The sequence below is a fragment of the Chlamydotis macqueenii genome, chromosome Z, assembly GCF_036417535.1.
Source record: "Chlamydotis macqueenii isolate bChlMac1 chromosome Z, bChlMac1.mat, whole genome shotgun sequence".
Lineage (NCBI taxonomy): Eukaryota > Metazoa > Chordata > Aves > Otidiformes > Otididae > Chlamydotis > Chlamydotis macqueenii.
Window position 1 is genome coordinate 70,217,526 of NC_141593.1, and position 24,224 is coordinate 70,241,749.

A 24,224-nucleotide genomic window follows, 5' to 3' on the forward strand; every position below is an offset into this window, starting at 1 on the left:
GCTTGGTATTATCCACTGACCACTGACAATCTATTTTGTAAAATCACATTCTGCAGAAAGAACGAATAACAAGAAAGTATAAATAAAGGAATACAAATAAATAACCACAACTACAAAGAAAGGAAGAATGCCTAACAAACCTGTGTCTCAGCTGACAAAAAACCACACTTGCCTAATGGTCAGTGGTGTGTCAAGACTGTGCTGAGACTCTGCTTTACCACATGGCATAGCAGGTTCTGCAGATACCAGAGTTTGGGTGCAGTGAGATCTGATCATCAGAAACGTTCAAGCTGTGGAGAGCTTCTCCTTGATTTTTCACATAAAGTTCATTACTCTTGCACTATAAGCTTGGGTTTCTTATATTAATCCTGCTTACAACAGAAGGTAAGAAAGCAAGAACTTCTTATCTACTCTCCCCCATGGGAACAAGAGATTGCAGTATTAAGTAGAGCACAATTTATAGAGGAATTTGTTATACTCTTATTTTGCATTTTGTGTTATTTTCGCATGTTTTTAAAGTAAACAAATACTTATTTTTTAGTTCTGAACTACTCTTAAATGAAAAGCCACATCTGACTTATATTATTCCCCATTAAAGTTCTCCACTTCTGCCACACCGTTTTTCCCCTGTCCAGCCAGTAAATTACCAAGGCAGGGCTAACCTTGTGAAGAGCTCATGCCACACTGTGTCCATTACAATTCATTTCATGAAGTTAAGGAAGGTGTAAGATATCCCACTGCTTCCCCCTTCTGCTCTTTTGAGGCTGTTGATTAGTCTTTTATGTTTTCATGGCTACTACTGTTGACATAACAATATTTGCATATGTGCCAGAGCTCAGATTTTTAATTAAAAATAGGTCCTGAGCAGCAGGACAAGCACTCTCAGAACATGAAAAAATATTTCTTGATTATAGAGTTTTAATCATGTGTCTACCTGAAACACGACAGGAAATGCATTAATACTTTGCATCTCTTCCTCATTAAAATTAAGAACACAACACAAATCACACATGAGCAGTACGTATAACAGTGCAAGCAATAAAAATAATTTCAGACTCACTGAAGGCTGGTCATGAGCAGCTGAGTACCTGCTGTTACAGTCTCAAGCTTTCCCACAAGCAGCTCCCATTCATTTAGGCACTTAGATCAACAGGTCTAAGTAGAAAGTAGACAAGGGCCAAAGGCAGTGTTGTTCAATTTACGGTTAGAATAAAACAAATAAATGAACTGCTTAGTCAGTACAATAGAAATTAAGAAAAAAAAACCTGCAAATCTCCAGTCTGAAGAAGAACTTTAGTTCTATTAATTTGACACAAAATTAAGGCCATTTGATATTATGCTTTGCCTGTTCTTTTTAATGATTCATCACTCCCCGAGTATAAGTACACTGTCATAAAAATAAATGATACATAGGTAAGATGAAGGGAAAAACTGAAATCTGAATTTATTGACTACAGATCACTGTAGCATTTCTGGCAAATAAGATGAAAAAGCAAGTAAAAAACCCAAGTAAACGTGCACTTCCTCTTATCAGATTAACTTCTCATCCCCTTCCAACAGCCCTGAATGTATATCAGAAACAGGCAACTGTGTTTCGATGATGGCAAGTCCATCTCACTATTCATTGCTAAACTCAATTGGAGAACACGAACTTAACTCATTCTCAACATTACCTAGCAATGAACTTAAAATGAAAAGGACATTATGTACAGAAATGCAGTGGTGATGAACGGAGACTGTAGCTGCGATTTACCCCAGTTTCTTAAGTATTTTGCTTCCTGTCTTTGTTCCAACTGGCATATCTTTAATTCTTAAAATTCTGTTGTGGAAAGCAATAAAGCATAATTTGTCTTCCTCTTAACTGTAGGTTAGGAACAAAATTGAGACTTCTAATTTCAGCTTTCAACAATCATACTGTTTTTCTCTTTTCTAGAGGCTGTCTTCCTACTTGAAAATATTAAATTTTTTTTCCTCTGAAGAACTGAGAGATAACGTCCTCATTTTGTTGAAGTAGAGGAAAGCCCCCCTTCAACTGAATGAAATCAGTGTCCTCCTTTAACATGCTACTTCGTTAATGGTGCAGTTTCCTATTATACGACAAGAATATTGATCAATGAACTGATCAGTGAGTGATTGAATAGAGAATTTCAGACCAACATGACTTTTTTTTTCCTTACAATCAAGACATACACTTCCTCCTGTTACATGCAATACTGCAAAGATAAAAAGCAAAGGAAAATCATCAACAAAGGAAAAACTTTTGTTTCAAAGACTGAAAGGCACAGCAGACTTCTGTTAAATACACTCTGTGAAAGGCATAACTGTACATAGAGAAAATGTCCCCATTAGGCACCTGGGGTTGGCTGCCTCCGGCCTTTGCTAAGCAGCCAAAAAAGCATCCCTCATTTGGGAAACTCTCCTTGTATTCTCAGCTGAGATTCTGATCACTCTGCAGTCACCCTCTTGAAAGGCCATTTTTGCCTGTTATCTGTTTCGTATTCTTCTGAAGTTCACTCACTTTGTGATTGGCATCTCACGCCTCCAACATCACTCCTACATCAAAAAGCTCTTAGCGCAAGCCTAGCCAATTGCCATGGTCTCACCCTTCTGCAAAAAGCAAAGACTTTCCCCCCCTACTCAGTAACTCCTTTTCTCTCTTTAGCCTGCACTACTGATTCTCAAAGGAGTTTTAAATCTAGCAACTTCAAAATGCTAGGAAAGGAGAAAGGAAAACCTTCATAGAAGCCAAGTCTTCTGAAGTACTGGTGGATAAAGTACTTGATCTTTGTTTCAAACCAAGCATCTATAACCATACAGAAGTTGTTTTTCAAAGACTGTAATACTAAAAAAAAAAAAAAAATCTCAGAAAAGGAAACCCCAGTAGTGGTTAATGTTATGTTAGCAGTGTTACTGAAAATGAGTGAACCCACAGGATGCCTAACAAACAAGTTGAAGTGCAGAGCAAGCTAGCAGGCATTTACCTATGCAGACTCAGAGTTTTACTTAGAATCACAGGAAAAACATAAAAGCTTTTTAGAAGCACTCCAATAGTCGTATGCATTTAAGGATCCCCAGGACTAGATTTTTACTTTTTTGAATTCTAAATAATACACGAATCATTGGTTTACCAAATTGATTTCAGTGAAGATACTCCAAAATGAACAATGGCAGACTGAGACCCAGGGTTAGAAAAAGAGATTTTAAATACTCAGCTGGGTAAGTATTTCAGGAGTGAAGAAGACTGAAAATGCAGGATTGGTGGAAAACAAAACAGTTTCTGGCAATCTAGCAAACAATTTTATTTAGAAATAGCGATTTGAGTAAAAATGCATGTTAAACGGATTTTTTTTCTTAATGTCAGGAGTGACAAAGTGTCAGCTCTGTCCCTTTTTCATGCAAAAGACAACACAGAAACAGCACTTGCGGGGAAGTTAGGCTACGCAGTCTGCACAATCAGAGGTTACGGCTGCAATACTTGCCTTCTCGAGCTGCTGTGCCTGTGTGATGTTCCTTTGGCTGCCAGAGATAGCAAGGTAGATGACAGACCATGCATCACCGATATGCCCTTTAGCTTTGAAACATTCAGCCTTACTCAGCCCTATTTAAGCATGGATTTTAGTGTACTTAACTATGTTTTTAGCACTAATTGTAATCTTTGTTGACTATATTTTGCTAGAATAGACAAAGGCAATCAAGATGCCTTTATGTCAAACCTCTTTTCTTTTTTGATAAGGGTAACTGTAAGATTTAAGTGGATCAAACCAATTGCACATACATACCTGGCAAGAGAGGAAAAAAACCCAAATTTTTTCCTTCAGTGAACATTAGGACAAATATTACTGTATAAATTCTGCAATGTCTAAAGTGTTTTCCATTTTCAGAAACAGAAGTGTGGAAGATGGTGAAACACAAATGATGTGGAACCGAGTTCTTCCTCCTTTACAACTATGTAAGAAGAGCAGAAGACTGAATGCATCTGCAAAACGAAAAGTAATTTTGCCGTTTTGGAAAACTGCTGCAAAGAGCTTAATCTTGTAAGAAAATCCACTCTGAATTTGTAAAATAAAGCCAAGAAAATGAAGGTTTGTCCTCATTTTTTTATGAACCAACAGGCAGAATGTAATTCTTTATTACACCTTATTTAGTGATTGAGAAAGCTATCAGAACAACTTATTTGTAAAACTTCACACAATATTTCTAAAATGGCAGGAAGTCTTCAAAAAAATCTTGAACCATGTCTTCATATTTTCAGTATGTGATCCAAAATTTATTTGATTTGGAAATTTAGAAGGAGTTTTAGATATATGCGCAATATTTTGCCTCATCTATTATTGCAGTAAACTATTTTTAGCGTCATTTCTATTACACACATTTCTCACAAACATTGTCAGCACTGGTTAAGCTTTTCATTGTAGACAAAGCTCAGCAGTGCTAACTAAACTAAGACTTTTCTTCTCCGATAAATGAGCTCACTGCTGGCTATCCTATACATAGTCCATTATTCTCTGCTAGGAACCAATAAATCAGCAAAAGTAGTTATTTTCTCCAGGAGCTTGCTCAGAGTGGTGAAAAAGAAATCTTCAGTAAATCTTAATTACTTTCAGATTTTTATTTTTTACACTGATATGATAAGATAAATTAATTCTGACATTTGGAGAACTTCACAGGAAGTTATCTCATTATAGCCATCATTAAAAGCACTAAACTGAATAGCCCTTACTTAGCAGAAAATGATACAGACTTGTGAGACTGGAATTTTGACAAATAAGCAAAATCAGTTCCCTGACAAATACCTTTAGACAGCACATTTCATGAGGAGCTTTTAATGAAGTAGACTATAAGGTTTATAGAACAAGGATGATATTGCTGAAGTTCATTTTTGAATCAATGAAGACCAGAATATATTTCCAAGGGAAGCTTATTATGGCATTTCATATACTCATGATTCCAACTTAGATTTCATGTCTCTCTCTCTCTTTTTTTTTTTTTTTTTTTTTTCTTTGAACAACCACTCAAAGACCGGAGAACCCCGCCTGATCCTGGAATGAACTTGCATTTTGTCAGGGGCTCTTTCTACAATAATCTGTCTGACAGGGCCTCTGTCTTAAAAAAATGTGAACGTGACTTTCAGTGTTGACTTTGACACTAACTGTGTGGAATGTTCCAACAGATTTTAAATATTTTCTTACTTTCTAATGCCCTTGTGCTAGAACTTATAATTTACTGTATTATTTATCACCACATGTGTATATTTCATTAGCATACTAAATCTGCTAAATGAATCATTTTATGATACCCTGTTACTTTGTACAAGTTTGACACAGTGTGACTAGAAACACAGAGCTGCATAGTTCTACACTGAGAAAAAAACTACTTTTTTTTTCTTTCCCACAATTTGAATATCAGTGCTGGGAAAGGTAAAAGATAAGCAGCAAGTGGCTGAGTGTTCAATCTCAAGCAAGGTTGAGAACAGCATAGAGGAAGTTTACCATTGTATAGATTCCTTAAGGTAGTTATGGTACAGTGTGTTTTACCTGGATGATGGGAGGTCATTCATTTCAACACTTGTTCAGTTTGGGAAATATTTTCAACCTTTCTGAATGATCAGTTAAGAAGTACTTTGGCTGTGCCCCTTCCACAGCCAGAGCTCATACACAGAAGATGCAGGATGAAGAGAAAGCTGAGGCAACCAACTGAAGAGGATAAATCAACATGAATCATCAAAAAGTCTAGAAAATACAATATATTAAGAATGACAGAAAGAACAGTAGAAAAGAGAACAGTAATTAAAGTTTCTTGTTGGAGAATGGCAACACGTTGCCTCTTACCAAGAGCTTAGCTCTACATGTATCCCATCTGTCTACATCCATCCTAGATAGCTCTATTGGAACATAGAAAGTTATGTTTGCTGCATGTTTTGGAGCAATGTCTTAAAGTATCTTATTTAATCTGCAGCACTTAGCAAATAAGCCAATTAAATTTAATTCCTTTAGTGTAAAAGATAATTGTCAAAATATGTAGTTGCTTGGGGTTTGAATTATTGTAATCAAGTGGACTGTTCAACCTGCCTTCATAGTTTTTGTAAGTACTCAATAGAGAAAGTGAGTTATTTTTCTTCCAAGTACTGACCTATGCTTTTGTCTAGAGTAACATGCTGCAAACAAACCGGTTTGTGTCAAGTCTTTCATTTGACTTCTGAAAGACAGAATGAATGGAAAATATGACATAGGAAGGATTTGGAACATAGTATTGATAACAGCAAAGATTTCCACGTTGTACATTATTTTCAGTATCTGAATTGTTTGAATGCATAACGCAATGCAATCATAAAAATGCCTAATTTTCTGAAAGCTCTGCATACTCATCTAGCAAAAATAGTGGTGTAACTTCATAAAGCATAACTAAGAGGCAACATACAAAGCTTGTATTTAACAGGTACAAAGCAAACAAAGGAAATGGCTGTTTGCAGTATGTTATTAAGCTATGACAGTCTTCCAATGAGATGTTATGGGTGATAATAGGCTTACATTGTTTCAAAGCACGACCGAAGAAATTTATTGAAAATAAATTCACTAAGGGTTGCTAAATACATAAGGAGTATCTGCAGCTCATGATCTCCTTAAATTGCAACTGGTTGGAAGCTGGGCAAATACTGAGGGGAAGTATTGTATAGACTTACTCTGGGTCTATATTCTTGAGAAATTATTTTTTGGCCATCACTGGCAATGGGATACTGACCTGGTTTATCTATTCTTATGCCCTCATGTCTGTTTCTTTTTTTATTACTTTTTTTTTTACATCACAATTCTATTCATTTTTAATTCAGTTCTTCACAATATTAACGTGGTGATCAGAGTCTCATCATACGTCACAGTCATTGCCCTGTGGACAAGATACATAGGCCACGCCAGATACACTGGCTACAAGCTCCAGATGCAGCATGCAACAATTCAACATCACACACTCTCTCTCCTGCCCTGAAAAACTGTTATGACAGATGGAGCCCAAAATCATGGACTAAATTAACTCAATGGACATTTTAGAGGGATGACCCACAGTTTGAGTGAATGATATCTGTGTGTATATATCAAAGACAAAAAAAGTGGCAGTGATTAATTGGAAAGTTTGTGACCTGAGCATGATGTAATAGTATAGAATAAGAGGTGGATAATGTCCTGGTTTTGGCTGAGATGGAGCTGATTTTCTTCCCAGTAGCTGCTGTGTTTTGGATTTAGTATGGGTTTTGGTATGTGAAGGGTGTCTATAATACACTGATGTTACTAGCTGTTGTTAAGAGATCAAGGACTTTTTCCAGCTTCCCAGGTTTTGCTAAGGTGCAAGTGCAAGAAGCTGGGAGGGGTACAACCAGTACAGCTGACTCAAACTGGCCAAAGGAAGTATTCCATACCATAGATGTCACACTCAGTATATATGGGGGTTAGTCAATGGACAACTCTCTGTCTGTCAAGACGTTCTGAGATCTCTCTCAGTTCCATTCTGTGATTGCTGCTCAGGACAAGCTGTATCGGTTATCGAGTCATTGGGTGGTGAGAAATTGGGCACTGTTTGTTTTGTATATTCTATTATAATTATATTTTATAATATGATAATATAATACAATTTTATATATATAATCCTTATATATATATATATAATTATTATTATCTTTGCTGCCCTAGTAAACTGTCGTTACCTCAATCGATGAGTTTACTTTTCTTTCAAATACTCTCCTCAATCCTACCTGGGAGCAGGGAGGGTGAGCAAGCGCTTGTGTGGTACTTAGTTGCTGGCTGGGGCTAAATCACAACACTGCTATTACAGCCTATGTGCTTCACTAAAAATCAGGCTCTTGTCAGGTAATTATTTTGTAAATTTTGGAAATGTATTGTTTTATTTCTTGAGATATTGGATTATACAGAGTGATTTCTCTTTCTGTCAAATAAATCATAACAAATCCTTACACAAGTTTGAAATAATGCACCCAATCTGCACATGCAAGTCCACATGCAGAATTCTCTGCTCTCTTCTGGTACATACATTTGTAAATTAGCAGTTTTATCTGCCAGCCCAAATATTTACATGCACAATGACCTATTTATGCATTTTGATTTGCAGAGTAATTCTTCAAATCTAGATATACTCTATTGAATTACAGGCAACAATAATTTCAGTTCATCATGACTTCAGCATAAAACCAGAAAAACACTGGATTTTCTCATTACCATTTGGAACTGTAGCCTACAGGAGAAGAAAGAGGATGCTGTCACTTGCTTGCCTAACAGCATTTTCACAACATATGGCTATAGATATGACTACTAAAATGCTATATTTATACATCATAATTGGGGTTTCAAATATTTTATAGATTTTTTTCCTTGCATCTCCCTCTGTTACACAGTCTACATTTTGGGTTAAAGCACGGTTTTGTTCTGATGTTTTTTTTTTTTTTTCCACTCTGAATGTAATACAAGAAAATAAAATCAAATTGATCTTGACTTGATGGGAAAGTAGAAGTTGCCATGCATGCAAGCTAGTCATAAGAGAGACAATAAGAAGTAACTGTCCCCTGCAATTTTTCAAACAGTGAAACTATACATGGAGAGATAAAAGAAATAATTACTTGAAGAACAGCTACTCAGAAAGCATTTTTAACAATGTATGGATGTGCCATTAATTCCTAACTGTTGTCAGAATAAATATTCTATTGGAAAATGGCTATATTTAAAGGAAATTAATGTTTTTTAGTTCTTCCTGCAGTAGGCATCAGATCAGAGGAAAATGAAAGGTAGATATTGAAGACTGAGAAGCTTGAGAGGAAGCCAAAAATTATTTCAGGATATAGGTGGCTTAAGTTATTGTAGGTTCCACTAAGACAAATTATTGGCTAACATACTATTCCTTGTATATAAATCTTGTGCCTACCCTCCAGTCAAGAAAGGCATTTCTCAGTATTGACTTGATTTGTTGCACAGTGGAAAGAGGCACAAATTTCCCCATCTCTAAGAGGTGAAATTCTTCATATCTGCATATGTGTAAGTAGAAGATTACAGTAGGTTGAGTCTATATTGCTTCAATTCTGCCCAAATATTCTTTTTACAGAACATTTAGTTGTCTCAAAAAGAGGCAACTCTGGTTTGTTTTTATTAATCATGCAAATGAGGCACAGCTATGAATAGCACACCTGAAAGTGGACCGGTGATCAGCAGAGCTATTTCAGCTGTGAAGGATCTGCCCTGGCTTAGGAACAGTCTCTGGAACCTGGTGTTGGCACTGGGTTCACCATGATTGCATGTTGACATTCTCAGAGACAGAGAAAATATCCAGGTAGCCTAAAAGACAAGGTAGTTTCAGGCTTGTTTTATGCCATGGGGAATCAAACATTAGGAGCTATCTTACAGATGAGAGGACCTTACCCACAGATGTACAGCATAAACCAAAAGCCTGTCAATTTATGTGGCAAGAGACACTAATTCTGCTTTTATTAGTCTAAGAAACCATTCAGCAATCAACTAGTGTAGACATATTTAAATACTTTTAAGTCTTATGTGAAAGAATGTCACCTGCATGTTTATGTGAATTGTACAAGACTGCATGCTTTTAGGAGCTTGTGGGAGACCATCTCTGGCTGTGCAAGTCAAACACAGATGATGAGCAATCTCGGAAGAACAGCTGTATGCAAATCTATCTTATATTTCCGAGAATGTTCAAAGGCATGGGGTAAATGTCCAGGTTATAAAAAATTTCTACATGAAGATTGCTTCTGCTTCCCCTACAATGCATTCTGTGTAGGTCCAGAGACAGCTCACAATTGTGTGGATTTTTCTCGTGAGGTAATTCAAAAAACAGTTAGTGCTAGCTTGTCATCAGTGAGGTCTTACTGTGGCAGAAAGGAAACTAAATGGTTTTCTCTTCCCATAAGAGCCAGACTTTCCCCCACAACAGAAGCAATATACTCAGTATGATGCCATGCCAGTCCCAGAAGTGGACTATTTATTTGCTACACTATATCTTCTAACTGGTTTCAAATCTTCAGATAAAATGTTGTTTTTCAAGAGCCTGGCAACCATTTTAAAGCTACAGAGTTAGTTCTCACAAGACAGACTAGAAGTGAAGATGCAGGGCTAAAAGGCCCTAAAGGCCCTAAAGGACCAAAATATCAAAAAGTATTTTCTGCACTTCAGGGGCTGGATAAATTAAGGGAAACTTGAATACATATAGATAAAATTAAACCATTACCAAAGTAGCTAAAGCAATTTTTCTTTCTTTCATGTAATTAATTTTTGCAAATACCTTTAAAAAACATTAGTGTTGTCAATTTTTGTTTTTACTGCTTTCACACACTTACAAATGTAAAGTACACAATAAAAGAGAAAAATCTCTTTTGGATAGAGATAAAACAGAGGAAAAGCTATTTTTCTTCGGAGAAGCACAGCTAGTGAAACACCATTTCCAGTTGGTGCCTTACCCCTTTCCTGTACTGTAGAAACTACAACTCTCACCTACAACCTGCTGCCACTACAGCCCTTCCAGTATTTTTCCTCCTTTCACTGTCCCTCCTCTGCCTCACATGCCCAATATTTCTTCCCACACCTCTAAGATTACAACTGAAAAACACTCATGCTCAGTAGCTCACCACACTTGCAACACGGAGATGTCCCTTGGGCTCACCTTTCAGCCTTTTGCTCCCTGGCACATTGACCTGAGGCTCTTCCCTCTACCCACCACTGCCTTCAATGTGGAAAAATGTGGAAATGTGGAATCTTTGAGACGTCTACCCTGTTGCATTTGATTCAAGCTGGTCAGTTCCAGGTTACCAGAGGAATAAGGGGGAGGAAAAGCAAAAAATTCAGTAAGATTGTTTCCTTAGACATACACAGCATTAGGGACATGCATATCCACAGCACAGCATAACCAGCACAGTGGGTCATAAGGCAGCACCTCATGAACCCTTTAAACATGTTCAGACACTTCTTAAATGTCTATTACTGTATAACACAGAGACCCAGCCATGTAGAGACTGAACACACTGAGTGTATTTTTTCCTTAAAAGTGCCCATAAAGTGATATTATATGACATTTTTATGACAAACACTATATCGTTGTATAGAAACTCTGGGCACCTGCTGCTCCATTCTTCCAATGCTGATCATCAGAATCGCCTCCTGTTTCTTCTTTTGTGGGGCCCATATATTTAAGAACGTATTAAAATTTGACTTTTCAATTTCCTGGACTGAGATTTATATCCATACTTGTTGATTTGAGGTTAAGTGTAAGCACAGGAAGGTTCCTATTTGGTAGATCCAGCATGGTCCTGTTGTTCTTGTCTGAGAACAGCAGATTTTGCGATATATGATCATTCAAGTCATCTATTAAACATACTCTAGAGAGACAGTTACTGCTGATGCTGTGCCTATTTGGCAAGAGGTTCCTCAATAATAGAAATAGATTGGTCTATTACAATCAAACCTCATTTCCACTCTCTCGTATCAGCGTAAGACAAGAATAATTGCGAGAAACACAATTTATTTTTTTCTTCTAAATTTGGCAGTGGGGTACACTGCCATGTTTTTTTTTCGATGCTACATTTTATAAATTTTTGCTGTTATGGGAGCTATGCATAGGCTATGTGCTTTAGAGAGTAGAAGGGTGAATTTTTATTTTCACCTTGTAAGGTCAGTAAAATATTGTAATTAAAAACCTCTGAAGATCACAGAAGAGAGCATCTCTTTAAAACAACCTTAAAAAGTGAGTAAGATCTATATTCCAGTGCAGTAGAATTCCCTACACCTAAAATGTCTACAACATCTATCTACATCCACAGAAAATATTCATTCTCCCTCAGGGGCAGTGACCCCCTAAATTGGACCAATGTTTTACTTTTAAGATAGCTATCAACACAGCATGACGCTATGAGTTTTCTAGAGTTTAAAAAAAGAACTCAGATTCCCATGGCAAATCGTGTCAGAGATGTGCAATGGTTCACAGTGCTCAGAGTGCACAGCACTCTCCTCTCAACTCAGAAGTAAGGAGATTCAGCAGCAGAAGAAGGACCACAGTGATCTTCCAAGAGCAGCTAAGCAAGCTTCGTTTGACTTCAAGCAGATGTTTTCATGAAGCATAATAACATTGCTTCCCAAAATGGATTTGAAATGGTAAGAGATGGATCCAGAAAGTTTCAGCCATAATAAAGAAAATCCATAACCTAGCCCAGTTTGTTCTCAGACTGCTACACTTACAACAAAGACACAACTGTGTAATAGCAAGGCAACTTGAGGTTTATGCACTTTTAAAATATCTTGTTGTCATGCTTACAATATCAGCACAGTGCTGTCACACTCACAGTTCATCCCAATCTAATAATACTCAGACAATCTGCTATATAATGCTCCTGGGGCTACCTCAATATCAGTTTTCCTTATTGTTTAAAATACTCTGTAGAGTTGATTCCTCCAGGGGAAATGTAATGTGGGGAAGAGAAGGAAGAAAATAATTTAGAATCTATACATATTGTTCTAGCTGAAATTAATAAGATGTGAGACATAATGTTCAGATGCATATCCACAGGAGCTGTTTCTACTACGGAATGAAATTGAATCGGTAAGCCATAACAGCCAAACAATTGCTAGGAAATAAACAGACATGTTAACAATAGATCTAAGCATCTTTCAGACCACTTGCTTTCTTAAACATATCTTAAGGTCTAAGACTGGGTTCTTCAGTTGAGAGCTGAAAAATCTTTACAAGGACATAAGTTTCATTCCTCATTAATCAAGTTTCCTTTGGAAGGAATTGTGGTTTTCTTTTTCTCCTGCAAAATTACAAATTGGAATTTAGTAAGTTCAAATTGTTTTCCAAATTGTGAAAAAAAGAATTGGCTACTCTGTAAGATTTTGTATCATCCTTGGTACTACCTACATAGCTTCTCAAGCATTCAAAACAAAGGTGACTTATTATCTACTTTGTTTAAAATATTAGCTCAATTGCCTACTTTGAAATAATAGAAGTACCATTGTGTATTACAGTGTGTTTTATTTGTGTGGTCTCTTTTATTTTCCTTTGAGAAGAGTAATCCAAACCAAATATTTTCAAAGATGGAAGGTTTGCTGAAACTGCTTTGAAGGGAAGGTGTTGAAACTTCAGAGTGCAGCAAACTGAAGAATCCCAGCCTGAAGCTGGACAACTGCAGCTTGCTCAGAGACAAACTAAAGTGAGGAGCAGGGAGCAAAAAAAATAAGCCTCCAACAGACTGGAAATAATTGTTTCTAGGGATAAAATACACAGTCATTTGGAAAGTGAAGAGTTAACCACAACCAAGGATTCACCTTTGCAAATACACAGTAGGCCGGGGACAAACTAATGTTTAAGCATTTCTTATAGCTATTCTGTCTGATCTAGTATTTTTAAGCTTTCTTCATGTCAAAACTAATACTTACCTTGTTGATGCAGTAAAGAAACATAGCTTTCTTTAATTTAAAGACCTTTCCTTCTTTGAGGAGTTTGGCATGAGGAAGTGTCAGTAGATCCTTTTCAAGTTCTACACAACTTCCACCGCCTACCACAATATTTTTTATTATTATTTTGGATAGAAAAAAAACTTGAAGCAAACCTGAACCTGACCCCTGCCCCTTCTTAAGTTAAAGATCACCTGTTTGCACAGACAACAATACGGGGCCATACAGAAATGTAATCATACAGATATATGCCATTTTTATTTCATAAGGAAAACAAAAATTTTCTTAATTCTGAAAGGATTTGCATAACATTGCTGTATTTCATATATCAGACTTGAGTTTTTATATAATATAACGTCATCCTCCCTCATGTTTCTTTGATTCCTTATAACTAGTTTCAAATAATTGAAAAATATCCCTTCTTTTTTCTCCCTTCCTCCTGCCCCAAAGGTAAGACTATTTCAATTGATGAGGTATTCTTGCATAGTTACAAGACATTTCTGTTATACCCCACAATATCTAATCTATGAACAGAGCAGGAAAATTGAAATGTGATTATCTTAGACTCTAAAGATTAAACCTCTGAATTTTGAGAGAATCTATCTTCTCTCTCAGCTAGACTAGGCTATCACATACTATTTACAGAAAGAAAGAATACAAAGTATCTACAGCCCTGCAATAGGAATTATACAAAAAAAATTTGCAGCCTATTTTCAGATTTCCTTGTGACTCTGAAGCACCAAAAGACCTTGGCATGTTTTAAAAAGAAGCAGTGTTATACTTCTCTTAGGGGCCTGTCCTCACTTATTTTTAAGGGAGATTATCCCCTACTTAGTCTCTAACAAGCTGGCTCCCTCAGTATTTATATATATTCAATATATAACCTATATATATTAAGCAAATTTAAATGTGCTTAATCTACTAATGAAACTTTTCCTTTTCTTCACCCTTAGAAGAAGAGGAATAAATACAGCCTCACTGTCTCTAATAGACCATCAGAAATTGTAATCGACACAAATGGGATCTCCAGGAGTCTAAAAAGCTGAGTCAGGAGTTCAGACCCTGCTGGAATAGCACTAGGAGCCTATCAGTATCTTTTGCAGAAAAGTTGCAATACTATTCTATTCCTTTTGATGGAAATAAGTACTAAAAATATGGTAAAAATATGCTGTATCTTTTAATGTTCAGAAGACATGGGATTAATTCTTTTGTCTTGCCCAGTGTAGATATTTACAGAAAGCCTACTATTGACTGCTTGTCAGAGGGTGGAGTAAAACATCCAATGAAATAAAATCAGAATGTTGTAGCAGAAGGCTAAATACCCAAAAATGGACATTCCCAGTTTACATATTGACTAGAACAATGTAGTTATATTTCTATTGTGGGCTTGGTTGGGTTTTTTTTTTTTATGAACTCTGATCTTGACAAATATGCTTCACTCAACCCCTCTAATAATTTCCCTATGCTAAAAGTACAATTCTGCAGTCCTTGCCTCTGTAGAAAGCAAACGAGTAGATCCTCCCTGTCAATTTACACTGCATATGTCCCCTGTTTCTGGTGTGACTTTATTGTTTTATCAGATGTTTGAAATACAAGCATGCCTCTGATCTGTCCCCACTTTTACACAGTCAAGTTGTCACTAAAAACAGTGTTTTCCATTGATGAAATTGACGATGAAAGGCAATCAAGCCCCTAGCACTACTTTCAGGTACCAAATTGAGTTTGCTCATACAGCAGCCTGAAAGATTTGGGTTTGGATATGCAGTGAACAGATTTAGTACAGAAATCACTGAGGGAGAATAAATATGGAATACCAAGGCATCGATTTTTGTTACCATAATAATACCTCAAGGATAGATTATTCTTAAGTTTTAAAGTGAAAATCTAATTTGAATGCAAGGTGGGAGCGATGCAGACAAGAAAGGTGCAAAGCAGATGTACCAATATTTTTCTACTGCAGATAAAGTGCAGAACTGCTGCACAGAGTCTTTATATACATCTAGGTGACTAAGCAATGGAAAGTGAATTGAAGAAGTAAGGAGAAGCTGATGGACTGTGACATTTCTTGTGTTTCTCTGTCTACTTCACTGACACTTGACAGTTATTAAAGTTGTCCTCGTGTTTGAGAGAGTCATTTCCAATTGCCTGGACATGTAAAAGCTTTCAAGAGAAATACAGTGCATCACTCCAAGAATTCCACAATTTAAAGTTTTTCCTATTTAAACCTCTACTTTACACAAATTTGCCAGGCAGAGCAAGACAACTAGCATTGAGTTATTCTGACACTTTCTATTACAGCATCTCTCCTGACTTTTTCTTATGTCCCAGATGCTACATCTTTACATATGACAGTGAAAAACTGGCATAACATGGCTCTCACATTTCACATTAGGTGATGTATTTACTACTCCTTTGAAAGCACATGCACCATTTCAGGACAGTTGTTGTCAATGCAAAGACAAAGATGCCTGTGCTAAAGTCAGTTGGGAGATAACATAGAAAAAAAGGATGAGGACTGACCTAAATGAGAAAATTATAGATATAATCCTGGAAAATCTGGAAAAACAACACACACAAGGCAGAGGACACTTCAGGAAATTGCCTTGCGTTTAAGAAAACTCATTCAAGAAAGATGCTTGCATTTTCCCCACCACCTATCATCTCACATGGATATAAAGTGTTAAGGTTTGTCTCCAAGTGAAAGTGATGACATTTAGGTGCCATAAGTTACTTTCTGAAACAGGGGGAAAACTCAGCTGATGCTTCTCCCAGGCTGGATTTGTCCCACAGGCTTCCAGATAGATCCTGCTGGATTAAAAAACTTAAAAAATGTAGCTGCAGTTTCCATAATTCAGAACTGCATCAACTTAGTAAAAAACCAAAAGTGTTTTTGGCTGCTTGTGCCTCCTGCTAGCCTGGAAAATGAATGTTACAGGCTCTCCACACACATTTTGCTCTCTATCAAATAAAAAACCAGTGTGACTTCAGCAACAAGAACAACAAACAGATATTAAACACCCTGAAAACCCAAATCCTCCAATATCTCTCTCTTCTGGCAGCAGTGAGTTGCCCTTCTCCCTTTAGGGAACTGAACTGTAGTTATCTATTTTGAAACAACGCTATCTGAGAGTCAAGAATCAACTAATCTTCCAGGCTGCTAGACTATTAAAATCTGCTGCCTGGGCCTCATTCCTGTCAGTACAAGCAAGTGTTCTTGGGGGTCTTTTAATCTGTTTGCCACCTCTAAATTCAGCAAGCTCTCTGTGTAGGGAACAGAACATAGAAATGTACTTTGAGGCCCATATCAACAGATCTGTTAATTAAATGTCAATCATAAGACCTGTTCAGTTATAACCAAACCTAGCAGAGATTTTAGAGTTGGAACCTGGAATAAAAGCACATCAAGGAAGCACACAATATCACTTTCGTGACATTTTTCATACAGAATTCATTTTTCATAAGGAATTTAACTTTCCATTCTCCAATAACCAAAATCAGTGAGAGATTTTCCTGAACAAGCGTAAGGAAGAAGAATAGTACTCTTCTCAACAAACTCATTCATCTTCCTCTCTATCAGTATTTAGTTATGCACTACCTGGCAGCAAAAAGTCAAGAAGTCTATGTACGAGGTACAGGGTTTCGTATGAACCAGGGAGCTGTCATTCAGGAATGATTAACTGACAAAATACAAAGGCAGTAAGTGACAGAATTGCCCATGTTTGCATATCCATGGGAAAGATGTCTATCACAGTACATTTTTAAAGGTTAGCAAGAGCTGTAGGACAACAAAACTACAATGTAATGCTTTCAAATGCATTTGGACTGCTAAAGAGATGGGAACTCTGATTAGGTCATTTTGTGAGATAGCTTGGACTCTTCGAAGTAAGGAAATAGATGAAATCTAAACCAAATTTTCAGACTATGGAACTGAAGTTCATGTATAAAAATTACTGTGACTAAGTTTAGCAGTAAGATGAAAAAGACAAAGTAGGTGCTTGCACATAAAGGCAAAATACCAGAGAAAAAATCCCACATATAAGTGTGAGAAACAGCTCTTTTCATTCCAAAGATAATCAGGCTTAGACACAAACTTCAGAATTAATATCCCACGAGAATTTGAAAGACATCCACATTTCCAAACTTTGAGCTGAATGTAAACTTTGTCTCAGGCTTATCCAGCACCTTGAGGGTAACAAAGATCCTTTTTCCTTTCACAAGCAGCACCAACGCAATTAGCACAGGCTCTTAAACCATTAAGTGGAAGGAAAAGCAGGGGAGGAACACACAAGTTTGATCAGTAAATTAATCTGTATCTATGGCAAATGCGAAATGGCATTGGATCACACCTAACTGTGGGGAGAGACAGTGTTTTGCAGGGAGCTGAAAAGGAAGAGAAATGTACATTGTCCTGAAACTTTGCATATCACTGTCATGTATGATCTTCCTTACTACGTTTCTACTTTGATGTCAAACACTGTACTCACAGGAGAGCATTAGAATGTAGTTTAGAGATGCACAGAACAAATACAGATAAGTTATGTTGCAATCAAGGATTAAAATCTAGCTTTAAAAAAAATGCACTACAAGCATTAGAAATTATCCAGCTAAGCAAGCTTCATGACAAACCACAAGCTTTCATTATAACTATTTACACTGGAGTACAACGCACAACAGAATTCAGGGAGTTCAGTAACTTAAAGGAAACTGTCCTTAAACATGAACAATTCCAGTGAAAGAGTAAAAGAACGGCCTAACTTGTGCATGGGTCTCCACTATAGGTCCTGTATGTTTCCAGGAAAATGTAACTAGCTATGACTAAGTGTCATACCACCTTACATTTTTGGTTCTTTTTACAACCACTGCTTTTAAAATCTGCTTAATAACTTAAAATCCTATATACATCCATAAAATAGATCTAAAAAGAGCTTAAACAAAAAGAAAGTTCTCTTTTCATGAAGAAGATTCTCCTGGAAACCATGCTAAAGCATATGGAAAATAAGGAGATGACTGGTGACAGCCAACATGGCTTCACTAAGGGCAAATCATGCCTGACCAATTTGGAGTTAGAGCATTTGTGGATCAGGGAGAGCAACTGACATCGTCTACCTGGTCTTGTGCAAAGTATTTGACACTGTCTCACAAAACATCCTTGCCTCTAAACTGGAGAGACATGGATTTGATGGATGGACCACTCAGTGGATAATAGAATCATAGAATCATAGAATGGTTAGGGTTGGAAGGGACCTTCAAAGGTCATCTAGTCCAACCCCCCTGCAAGGAGCAGGGACATCCCTGACTAGGTCAGGTTGCTCAGAGCCTCATCCAGCCTGGCCTTGAACGCTTCCAGAGATGGGGCCTCCACCACCTCTCTGGGCAACCTGTGCCAGTGTTCTATAACTCGCATCGTAAAAAATTTTTTCGTAATTTCTAATCTAAATCTACCCCCCTCTATTTTAAAACCATTACCTCTCGTCCTATCGCAACAGGCCCTACTAAACAGCCTTTCCCCATCTTTCTTGTAGGCCCCCTTGAGGTACTGGAAGACCGCTATCAGGTCTCCCCGGAGCCTCCTCTTCTGCAGGCTGAACAGCCCCAACTCTCTCAGCCTGTCCTCATAAGAGAGGTGCTCCAGCCCTTTTATCATCTTTGTGGCCCTCCTCTGGACCTTCTCCAACTGGTCCATGTCCTTCTTGTGTTGGGGGCTCCCAAACTGGACACAGTACTCCAGGTGGGGTCTCACCAGGGCAGAGTAGAGGGGGAGAATCACCTCCCTCGACCTGCTGGCCACGCTTCTCTTAATGCAGCCCAGGATACGGTTGGCCTTCTGGGCCGCAAGGGCGCATTGCCTGCTCATGTTAAGCTTCTCATCCACCAGCACTCCCAAGTCCTTCTCCTCAGGGCTGCTCTCAATCCATTCCCTGCCCAGCCTGTACTTGTGCCTGGGATTGCCATGACCCAGGTGCAGGACCTTGCACTTGGCCTGGTTGAACTTCATGAGGTTGGCACGGGCCCACCTCTCCGCCCAGCCTGTCAAGGTCCCTCTGGATGGCATCCCTCCCTTCCAGCGTGTCGATGGCACCACACAACTTGGTGTCATCGGCGAACTTGCTGAGTGTGCACTCTATCCTACTGTCCATGTCGCCGACAAAGATGTTGAACAGGGCCGGGCCCAGCACGGACCCCTGAGGGACACCACTCGTGACCGGTCTCCACCTGGAAATCGAGCCGTTGACCACCACTCTCTGAGTGCGGCCACCCAGCCAACTCCTTATCCACTGAGTGGTCCGTCCATCAAACCCATGTCTCTCTAGTTTAGAGAGAAGGATGTTGTGCGGGAAATGAATTAGCGGGATGGCTCCACTCAAAGAGTTGTGGTCAATGGTTCTCCAAGTGGAGACCAGTGATGAGTGGTGTTCCTCAGGGCTCGGAATTGGGAACAGCCCTGTTTAATATCTTTGTCAGTGACTTGGACAGTGGGATAGAGTGCACCCTCAGCAAGTTTGCTGACAACAAGAAGCTGTGTGGGGTGGTCAACACGATGGAAGGAAGGGAAGCCATCCACAGGGACCCTGACAGGCTTGAGATGTAAGCCTGGGAGAATCTCATGAAGTTCAACAAGGCTAAGTGCAAGGTCCTGCACATGTGGGTCAGTGCAATCCCAAGCACAAATACAGGCTGGGTAGAGAATCGAGTGCAAGCAGAGCAGCTCTGAGGAGAAGGACTTGAGTCTGCTGGTGGACGAGAAGCTCAACATGAGCCAGTAATGTGCACTTGCAGCTTAGAAGGCCAACTGCATCCTGGGCTGCATCAAAAGAAACGTGGCCAGCAGGTCAAGGGAGGTGATTCTGCCCCTCTACTCCACTCTGGTGACACCCCACCTGGAGTACTGCATCCAGCTCTTGAGCCCCCAACATAAGAAGGACATGCACCTGTTGGAGCAAGTCCAGAGGAGTGCCAGGAAAATGATCAGAGGGCTGGAGCACCTCTCCTATGAGGACAGGCTGAGAGAGTTGGGGCTGTTCAGCCTGGAGATGAGAAGACTCTGGGGCATTTTTTTTTTTCCATGTTATTTCCTCCCGCACCTCATCCTGCTGAGGAGAGGAGTGACAGAGTGGCTTGGTGGGCATCTGGCGTCCAGTCAAGGTCAGCCCACCACTGTGCAGTTTATATTTCCTTCTCTATGTATCAGCTTGGTATTACCCACTGTTTAAGCTCAAAATCTAGCTTGTACAACTCACATATAACAGCCCAGACCCAGGGATAAGCAAAAGAAGATGCCCACTGGAGGGACCCAAAGGTATGTATTCAATTATAGTGCACACTTTGCTACACGAACTCGTTTCCTCTAGCAGCAAAGTGAAAGTTTGAATATACTGTTATCGACTTGCAATTCACTTACTAGGAGATATCCTTATCTCTCTGAAATCACTACAAACCCACAGTGACCCTACACACTTCAATGAATGCAGTTAAATCAATATAAATCACTTTTCAAATAATTGGGGAATGATGTAAATGAAATATAAATCAAACTCAGGAAATTGCCTCAGACTTCTTTTTTTTTTCTCCAGCCATATAGAAAAATTTTCAAAAATTTAGTTTAAAAGCATGCTTTACATTTGCTGAAAATACTTTCAAAATCAGTTAAAAACACCTAACTGAATACAGTTAACATTTCAAATTAGTTTAGAAATTATCTAGCAGGTCAGACAATGTAACATTTGCACAGGTTCAGAACTCATCATATAATTTTTTCCTATAATTATAAACAATAATTTTAAATTATAAATGCAATCCTAGGTATATGAAACATTAACAGTTACCAAGTTTAAAGCCCTACACAGTCAGCTCCTATCAACTCTAAAAATAATTGACTCAGCCTTCTCACAGATTCTTTTTGTATTCCAAGTCTTTCATATACGCTAATTTACAAGTATAAACTCTTAAATCTGTTTTTTTTTTGTATCCATTTTTCAAGTTACCTAATGCACTCAAGATTCTTTTCTTCTTCCTTCTCCTTTTAGAGTTACTTCATTGCTTGTAGAAAAAATACTAGTTCAGTCACTGTGGAGACAATGCTGCTAACCTCTTCTTATGAGTGGTTACAGAGGGATGGATCAACGTGTCTCAGCTTTGATCAGAATTTAAAATAATTCCTGTTTTGATGGAGACTGTCAAAAGGTCTCTGATTCTTTGGAGAGTCTTGGGTTGAGTGTCAAGTGAGGCGTATCAGGTGATTATAAAACCAGATGAGTAGAAGAGCTATAGAAACCAAGTGAGCTTTTGTGGAAGACACTAGATTGGGGGAAAATGGAAAGGCAAAGGTCTGTGGACTCTCATCTCTTCTGTCAGTCACCTGTGCATTATCCAGGGAAAACAGGGAAGAAAAGTGGATGTTCTTCATACTCTTAAGTACTAGAAGATACACAAGAGAGTCAAGTCTCATCACTCTGAGTCAAGCTTACAACCCACAGGACTTCCCATTCTGTGGAGTCTAGCTAACCAGAACGGCCTCAGGCACAAAGGACCAAACAGACTTTCACAGATCGCATACCTTGATGTTCATGCATTGCTTGTCTCACGTGCAAACTCGTCCTTTCCCTTCTTACCTTCCTCACCCAGTTAAGCAGCACCATGGTACAGGGATTCTCCTCCAGCCCCACGGTGAAGAAATGCTATCAGCACAGAACTGATCCCGTGCTTGATATGAAGAGGCCACCTTCCTATGGCCTGTGTAAATCCTGTCTTTGGCTTTTTCCTACTGTCCCAGTCTCTGGGCTTTCTGTGACAAATTCAGCTTCCTATTAATATCTACCATAAAATCTCAGCTCAGCTGGTAGCCCAGCTGCCTGCCCAATGACAACAGTAACTGGCTAGAAGAGCTCCTCGTCTCTGTGCACTAAGAAACTAAGCTTGGCTTGTGGCAGTGGCAAGCTGCTATCTGCTCCAAAGACCTGGTCAGCCCCATCTGTGGACATCTCAGCATCATCTCAATGTGCTCTGACCTGACAGCCCGCAGCACGAAGTCTCATTGGTTCATTGGCTAAGAAGCCAGCTCAGCTCATGTCTGTCCCAGCTCTGCCATTATCTTCTAGATCTGCCACCTGAACAGCTGAGTTGCTGACGATACAATGCTCATTGTTAATCAATATATTTCCCTCAGACCTATCCTTCTTTCCTTGTGGGACAGGGAAATTTCTCAGAGCACTGCATCATGGCAGCCCTGTGTTAACAACTATGAGTGGCCAAAGTGCTGAGTTTGCTTATGGACCAGCCTACTGGCTATCCTTAGATCTGAAAAGTAAATTTATGCTTAAGTAGAAAACTCAGCAAATGCAGATGGGGATCAGCATCAGTTCAGCAATACAACCTACAGGTATCTCTTGGAATTTTAAATTCCAAGTCTTGCAACCAGAATTTTCACTATTTTGAGCCCAGTCAGAGCCACTTTAGTAGAAGTAATATGTCTCAAAAAGGATACTTTGCTTCTGAACAAGTTGCAGTTCACCTAGTAGAGTACGCAGATGGATGTTGAAAGGGACACAACTATGCTTCAGGGAGAAATCAGCAAAATCAATTCTTCTTTCAGTATTAGTTAAATTGAGAGGATTGATTTCAGATACAAAGCTTGGTAAGACTCTATTTGTTTATTTTTCCTTCACAAAAAAATGCTATATTTGGTTACCTAATTTAAGCTGCAGTCATTTGAATTACAGCATGGAGACACAACAGCATACTTATCCAACACACAAAATCGAGCTAAATTGAAAGAATATACTTCTTTAGGAATGTTAAATTCTGCAGCAACTTTCTGATTTCAGTTTGCCTTGTACTAAAATGCAGGTGCAGAACTCACATAAGTGCTTCCTCCTGACCTCTATTTACTCAACTGTTCTAATTTTTTTATATCTAATTTACAGAAGTTATTTACTTTCCATAATTATGAAGCATCCTATATGTAGATATTTCTTCTTTAGAAATAGTTTCAAGCTAGAAATCTTCCTAGAAAGGTTTCTGGTTGGTTTTCAGTTTTAAATTATTCTCTATATTTAGTACACTAGTCATGAAAAAAAAACAGTTCGCTTGCTTTCCGAAGATAAGTATGTCCTATTTGTTAAGTGAAACAAGAATCAGTATAAGAGCAAGATACCTGCTTGCTCTGCTACAGGTATCTTGGTTTTCCCCTGTAAATCACATACAGTGGATTATCAAAGACTAAGGTTTTTTAACTTTCAATAAAAAAATCTGGAAATTTTTACACCCTAAGTAGTGTTATGGATCTGGGCTTCTATTGCTTTGTTTTCAGCCTCTCACATATGAAATGGCGATAACAGAACTTTTCAATCTTGTAAGAGTATTGTGAATGTGTTGCAAATGTGTAGCACTTGCATACAGATGGCATTTCAATACCTTCACTTTTTTCTCCTTCATTTTAACGTATCACCAAAACGATTCTTCTATTTCAGGTCACACAGAGCATGAGAAAGTAAAGACAGGAGACAAAAAAAAAAAAAAAAAGAGAAGCAGCACTAAAAATTAGATGGACAGAAATAAAAAGGAAACATTTACCCTTCCCAGACACTAAATATTTTATACCATTCTACGTTTTCACATGATAAACTCCTGAGTGTTTTCACCTGGACTTCTGTTAAATCAATGGATATATCGTTGTGTATGTAGCCTGATTTCTAATTAATACACAAAAGATTCAGCGTTCTTACAATAGGGATTCATGGTTGACTTTAGGGTTGTATAAACATTCTTTACTTAGAA